We start from the raw sequence: 7,828 nt of genomic DNA, 5'->3' as shown, positions 1-7,828 counted from the left end.
TCATGGAAGAAATTGTAGTAGAAACGAATCGTTTGCACGTTGAAACGAATTCTGTTGTTGAGGTTATAGATATTTTTTCTAATATTTTAAGAGATGTTTTAAAAAAAATGTTATGTCTGCTTTGTTATCGCAATCTGTGTCTTAATTAAGATTTATATATTGCTACCATTTTTATATATTATTATTTTTGAAAATATACTTAATTTAATTTAATTGTAAGAGTTGAACTCTGTTCGATGAAAATAAACTAAACTTAACTAGACACATCAGCGGAAAACACTTGTGGCCATCGATGAAATGAAGTATATTTGAAGAAATTGATGCGGTTCATTTGGTGTTGGCACCATTGAACCATGCAAATGATATATTTTTCTTGTATCTGTAATTGCAAACATCATTCGTTGCAGAATACGATGTGACTTTTTCTCGTGTGATGGTGTAGTGTGTTGCTATCGATTGTGTTGGAGTGGTTGATTGGTGTGAGTGATAGGTTGTGTGTGTATACAACACACTTACCTTGCAAGTCGGCATGAAGCCTCCTTCTAGAATTTTATTAGCTCCAAAAGACGTCATGCGAAAGCAGTTATTTTATCAAGGATGTGTTGAAGAAAATGTTTGTAATCGGGATCACTTCCATCGAACAATGGTTTCAGTGGCTGTGGGGGAGTAAGTAATGGATCCAGTTTGACTTTTCCACTTGCGTAGCAGAAACCAACCGGAATTTGGAATTATACCAAATTTGCTCAGAATGTATAATACAGAATGTTATATTAGTATATTAACTTTTTTCTTAAATTGCTCTTTGATAAAAAAACACTCAATAAATTTTGTTTAAATTCGTTTTTGCATTTTTTTTTACAATCTCTAAGAAAAAACGTTGTTTCAAGTCGATATCTCTGATGATTCTAAAGACATGGTTTACTAAAAAAAGGTTTCCAAAAGTAAACCTTGGTTTAGAATATAAGGCCCTTAAAACGTAAAAAAATTAAAAAATTTCAATTCCACAAATCGGAAATTACAAAAGTTTTCTATGGGAAGCTAAACATAGTTCACCGCGTTTCTGTTAAAATGTTTCATTAATTTTGTCTGCTATAAAACTCATTGAGACCGAGACCTTTCCAACTAATGCAAATCCGTGGAAATCGGTCCGTGCGTTCTGGAGTTATAGCGTCAGGAAGGAAACCCGGCTTATTTTTGTATTATAGATAAAAGCTCATAAATTAACAATAAGTCATAACAAAACTACCATTCCTTATTGGTATTTCTTTCCACATGCATGTTCCATATACTTATACCTTTTAATTGATAATCAAAAACCGTTTGTCTTCAACTCCTTGTTTCCAACCTAATAATAAGTCTTTTCATCAGTTGCAAAGCGGGGGCGTGGACAATCCTCACTTTCTCCTATTCCATAAAAAAGAAGAGCCTACAGTCCTACAGAAAAGGAAGAGGTTGTCCAACATCGAACAAATCTGGAACCGATAACACGAAGAGAAAGCATTGGGTTACAATTAGTTCCGGTTAAGTTGAGATTTTTAAATTTATATGAAGTTTAACTGTTCTCATCTTCAGGATCTTCAAAATCTAGATTTTGTGGTTCAGATACATCATCATCCCCATCTCATCACAGTCAAAAGGAACTACTAAAATAAAAAGAATATGCACAGCTGATAAATAAAAACTAAACAAATTGTTTTTATTCAAACACTCATCCTTGCCAACCACATCAGACATTCGGACACTATGAACAAAAGAAACCATAAGAAATTAACAACTAGAAAGTAACAATAAACTTACTTACTTCAAAGCTAAGTGATAAGCTGCAACCAGGGGCGGACAAAGTATATGTGCAAGATGCGCAAATGCACAGGGCGCACAATTCTGGGGCGCATTACCAGGAGAAAGAAAATGTAATCTGATCTTGAGCAAACAAATATGTACTACTACTATTTGCTATTTTTTTAACCACAATCATAGCCGGTACACTGGGACGTTTTTGACCCCAATCACATAATCGTTTATTGTAAGTGTTTTTCATCGTGAACAAATTCACAGTTGTACATTAACTACCCCTTTTGGAGACAGTATGAGTGCGATGCCAAAACGAAAAACGACCAGTTTTACTAAAAAACTCATAACTTTTTTAATGTTGCGAATTGGACGAATATATATACTTTTATGTTAGAAAACGTTCTGGTATTTATTTTGAAGATTGAATGTCAGAATTTCAGTAATTTTAAATAGTGCATTTTTTCATTAAAAACCTCATTTAATACTGAAAATTCACAACAATAAATCAAGGAATGAAGAAAAATAATCAAGTTAATAGTAAACACACTTTACTAAAACTTTGTAGATACAAATATTCAGCCCAATTCTAAATATTTCCCGGGAAAAGAATTTTACATGAAGAGGAGGTTGAAGAAAGCCGATATCGAGAGCCAAGAGCTATCAGAAGATCTTTAAGGCCTGCTCTGGAATCCACAGGCGATATCTCGACATTCCACCATTAAATTCAGCAACATTTGCAGCTGCGACTTATTAGTTGTTTTGGAACTATGAAATTATTAAAACTTTAATTTATTTCCGATGCAATAAACAAGAACTTACATTTTTTGTTATTTCTCCAACAAATTTTTGGGAAACAATTCTTTTTTTTTGACATTTACTTTTCTCCCCGAGAATTTTTTCCCTTTTTCGAAGATTTGTTGTAATAAGGGAAATGGAAAGAGGAACAAAATTCCGGGGAAATTTTGTCTATTTTGTTCTTTTCTTTCTTTTATTCATACCTAGAAACGTTTTTTTTGGTACTGAAAAATATAGTATGCGGTAAAAAAAAACAAAATTTAATTCATCTGCTCATGTTCAGTACAGTGCAACTGACTTACCCTACCCACACAGAGAGAAAAAAAACTAAACGAGAGAACCAACTCCGACGGTTGCTCTCTTTTTGCCTACAAGCTGCGATTTGCACATAAACCTGCATATGTATTAACTCCGTATAAAAAAAATGTGGGGAACAAATACTTATGCAAGAAGATGTGCATACTCCCCACACATGAAAAATGGCAAACACCTTTGAAAAATGGCGGATGAAGTCAGCTGTTCAGAGGTGTTCAAAGAAAATTCAAAATTGTGGATGAAAAATTTTTTGGTACTCTCATTCTGTTCGTTTGGGAGTAATATCATTGGAATATGAAGAAAATAATTACTTTTGTTAGATGGCAGAACAATAAAGATTTAGAAACAATTCTAAATTACGCATTTAGAGAAATATTAGTTAGTTATTTGAAGACAGTTTTAATCATTAGTAAGTAAAACAAATTAGGTGGTGCAACAGTCCAGTGAGAATTGGGACCTAGAAACATAAAACTCTGAAAGCACTACAACTATTATTTTTTTTACTATTAACTGCATTTATACGTTTAATTATCGCTCAGAGGGAAAGTTCTAACTACAGTTTTTCTGAATGTGCATTGTGGCTTATTCATAGATGTTTGCTAAACTTTTTAGGCTATTCATAAATAAATGCAAATCTAAGTTAAGGGCTAAGCCTGAATAACTATAAACATAGAAAATTTATTATCGCAGCCAAATTTCATAATTAATTATTTTGGTGTATAAAAAAGCTGAAAAACTAATTCATGACAAATAAAAGTTACGTTAACACTATGTTCCAGAAAATATTGATTGATACCGCAATTGCAAAGATATGGATATTTTATATAAATATTCCCGGTAAACTGTAGACCTTTATTATTTCCGCCTATTATAATTAATTCGATTTAAAATAATTCAATGCAGTATATTTTAGATAAAACAGCAGTTAAGTTATTAGTTAAGGTATTACTATTGAAATAAACATAACATACATTTATAAAAACATGTACTTGTTCATGGCAAATAAAGTCTAGTCTAAGAAATCTTAACCTTGTTACACTCTTTCTGAACACATATTTTCTGGTTTTGGTTGTTAATGCCGTCTATCTGTAACTTAAAGAAAGAGAAAAGAAAAACAAATTCACCACAATCTACCGTTATAACGTTTACCGTAATTTATTGACAAACGAAAATTGTTTGCTAGAATTAATTTGTGAAAACCAGAGAGAGAAAGAAATATCAAATGTCTCAATTCTCTCTGCTCTCCGAGGTGAAAACATGTATACACCGATACGAATTCAACACGCTATAAAAAATGAGAGTAAGAGGTTTCAAAGGGACGGAGACAGTGCTGTCGTTTTAAAAATGTCAAGAGTAGTATTTTTCTATCATTTTGGGCAGTATTTTCTTAAATTGAGGTGTAGAACAAAACACAACAAAAACATGCTTGGCCCATGAACAAAATTAAAAACTGAAAATAATAATTTCCAAATTCGAAGTTAATTAACCTTCTGTGAAGGTTAATGTTCCGAAAACAGACAAATATAAGGAAGTAATGTCATGCCAAATTTTTGCTTTCACTGCTCAAAGGCCAACATTTTAAAACAATATAGGTAGTTAAAATGAAAAAAGAAGATGTTTAATTCATCACTTTTTGTTTATTAAATAAGAAATTGAACCATATCACTTATAGAACAAAACAACAAAAATAAAATACATTCATAAAAACATAAAATACATAAAAAAAACTCATCGCTACAATAGGACTTATCCAACAAAACAACAAAAATAAAATACATTCATAAAAACATAAATTACATAAAAAGAGCTCATCGCTATAATAGGACTTTTCGAACAAAACAACAAAAATAAAATATATTCATAAAATACATACAAAAGTTCACCATAACAAAATGATTGAACAAAACAACAAAAATAAAGCCTTAAACCTATAAATAAATAAATTTTCAATTCACAATTCCATGTTTCACAAACATTAATACAATTTTTTGTAATTTTCGATTAAAGTTTTCGATGGCTCCCATTTTTCGGTGAAATTGTTTTTAGGAAGTTCCTTAGCAGTTAGTAAGGCATTCACCGTTTCTACCTTGAGTGAATTTCTTTTTTTATCCTTTATTAGGCTTACATCTGAAAATTTTCTTTCTGCTGTTGCACTACTATGGGGCAAACTGATTAATGAACCAACGAATTTTTTAATCAGAGGAAACATTAAATCATTATTTGCATTTTTTATTTGAAATATTTCGCTATAAAAAGTCTCGAGAGGCAAGTCTTTGGAAACAAAGCATTGGTTTCTAAAAAGCCGCCATTCCTCATCAAGTCTTTCGATGTCAAGATCAGTTGTTAAGTTTGGAAATAATGCCATCAATGTTACCAAACTAGGTGCTAAGTTTTTAGGGTCAATCCCTTCCAAAGACAGTAGCACTTTATCGTCAAATTTTATCCTGCACATTACTTGTTTACATAGTTCAACATAGTATGCTCTGCACTCAGTTTTTATTTTAATTATTTCCTCATCTGTCACTTTTTTTTGTAAAATAAGCATCTCTGCTTTTGCTCCGATGTAAATATCATTTTCATTAAGGAATGTTTCATTACGAAATTCAGTCTCGTGAAGTTTACTTTCAAATATATACTCTGGTTTTATAAAGTTGCGAAGAATGGTTTCGAAGTATAAGTCTTAATACTCTTCAACAAAGAATGGATTTTCGGAGTTTCAGATTGAAATTCAATATTTATTTTGTTTGTTATATTCAAAATGTAGGACAAAAAACTGAAATAGATTTTGTTTTTTTCAGTCATCTCTAAATAAATGATGTGAGCAGTGTCAGCATTATTATCAAGCTCATAAGCCAGAAAAAAATGCTGAAGCACAATCCATTGCTCCAATATTCTGGCCACAACATTTTCCATAGACAGCCACCTTGTTGAAGACATCCTCAAGATATTATGTTCTGCAACCGAAAAGTCCTTCTGGAACTCTTCTAGCTCCTGCTTCCTTTTTGGGCTATGAGCAAAAAACGAATAAATATTTCTCGTTAAGAGTTCCAAATTTGAGGGCAGTTTCTTTGAAGCTGCCGATGAACACAAATGCATGGAATGACAAATGCATCCTATTACATAGAGACTTGGATTTTCTCTTTGTAACAGAGTTTTTACCCCAGCATTTTTCCCCATCATTACGGAGGCGTTATCAGACGCGAATCCAATTAAATTTTTTAAAGGTACATCAATTTTCTTAAAGAAATTAACGATTGCACCTTGAATAGAACTGCTGTCACTTTTTTCCAGCTTAATAAGTGAAAGAAATCTATCTCTTACCTTACTTGCGAAAAAATCAAAATACCTGACTACGAGTACAAGGCATTTGGATGTGCTGATGTCCGTTGTTTCATCTATGATGAGTGAAAAAGATTGGTTCTTCAAAATCCTTGCAAGTTCCGTCAGCCCTTCATCCAGAAACAAAGTATTGATGGTGTCGGTAGCCTTTGTTTTCCCACAATGTAAGCCTTTAACGATTTCGGAATCTGGAGCTACTACCTTAATTAAAGCAATTAAGGCAGTTATTAAACTGAACGGCAAGTTATGTTCAACCATAAACATCATAATTCTCAGCTCGGCAGTTTTAATTTTATTTGTCCTCGACTGAAATGCTTTCAATATTTTCGTGTTGTTAATTTGAGGCTGCTGTCTTAGGCTTAGGGCTTGTTTCGTATGTCCTTGGGAGTTTTGATGCCGCAAAAGGTGAACCTTATTATTGGGCAAAAAAACTGAACAATTTTTGCAAAATGGTCTTGAGCTATGTTCTGGGCCAACCTTCTCCTCCAACCAAGAGAAAGTTTCAAGCCAAGCGCGCCTGAAGTTTTGGATGTTTTTCACATTTTTAATTGTGTTGTCTTCATCATCATCGACAACGCTTTCGTCCTTCTTTCTTTTGTTTTGTGTACAAGAAATTGAAGGAAGTGGATTTTTGGACGTCGAAGGCTGAGGAGCAGATTGATTTATTGCCAGAGGATTTTGCTCTTTCGTAAAAGTGGACGATGAAAGGGTATCCAATTGTTCGTTCTCCTTCGCTGTGCTTGCGGCAGGTTTTTTTTCTTTTCGTATCAAAAATCTATTGAACACAATTGATTTTCTTAAATAAAATTAATGAAATAATGTTTGCATTCATACCTATCCATTTTCTTCTATTTATTTATTTGTATAAATATTCAATATCCAAAATCCAATTGCAGAATTTAAAAATGACAATCTTTTGAGTTTTGGGAAACGGTTAAATGTGTACGGTATTTTTTTGTAACTTTATCTATCTCACTCTTACCATATCACATTTGTAAAAGAAAAGGAAAACGAAAAGGAAAACGAAAAGAGAAAACATTTGGTAATAGTGGAATTTTGCAATCTGGAAAGAATGGAACGAACATTTGGAATGGAAATAGAACACAACAGAGATGTTAGTGGGTAAATGCAATCAGAGATGTGCAAGTTTTGGCATTATATTTTAAACGTTAATTTTTATTGTAAACCGAACAACATTTCTTTTGCTTTTTATTTTGGGGAGTAGTTTTCGGCCGTGGGTAGTAGAGTAGCAGTTGACTCTCGAAAGGAGTAAAATACTACTATAGTAGCAAAAACGACAGCAGTGGACGGAGACGAGGAAATTTGGCTCTCTCGATTAGATTTTTCTCTCTGACCCACATTTGTGTGCTCTTTTTATCGACGTCATTGTAAGTAAATTCTTCGAGTTATTTTTAAAGAAAATTTTAACTTAATTTCACTTTTATTGTTCGAGGAAGTGATATAAAATTGGTAATTCAAGCTATTATAATAGAACTTTTTTTATTTTTAAATTGGAAGATATTATCTATTCACTTCCTTCAACAAGAAAAATAAAAAAGATCTAATTTTTCGTTAGATAAATCGGCAT

General features: G+C 32.3%; 1 long non-coding RNA gene across 2 annotated transcripts; it reads left to right on the top strand.

Moving 5' to 3' along the window:
• The first annotated feature begins 4,247 nt into the window (after positions 1-4,247).
• Positions 4,248-7,531, top strand: LOC129940291 (uncharacterized). Of its 2 annotated transcripts, none has more exons than XR_008780657.1 (3): positions 4,248-5,572; positions 5,700-6,125; positions 6,193-7,531. It is a non-coding gene; the product is annotated as an uncharacterized LOC129940291 (long non-coding RNA). The 2 variants fall into 2 exon arrangements; XR_008780658.1 differs by having other exon boundaries at positions 6,171-7,531.
• The last annotated feature ends 297 nt before the right edge of the window (positions 7,532-7,828 follow it).

The sequence above is a fragment of the Eupeodes corollae genome, chromosome 1 (genome assembly GCF_945859685.1).
Source record: "Eupeodes corollae chromosome 1, idEupCoro1.1, whole genome shotgun sequence".
Classification (NCBI taxonomy): domain Eukaryota; kingdom Metazoa; phylum Arthropoda; class Insecta; order Diptera; family Syrphidae; genus Eupeodes; species Eupeodes corollae.
This window is presented reverse-complemented; position numbering and strand designations above follow the sequence as displayed.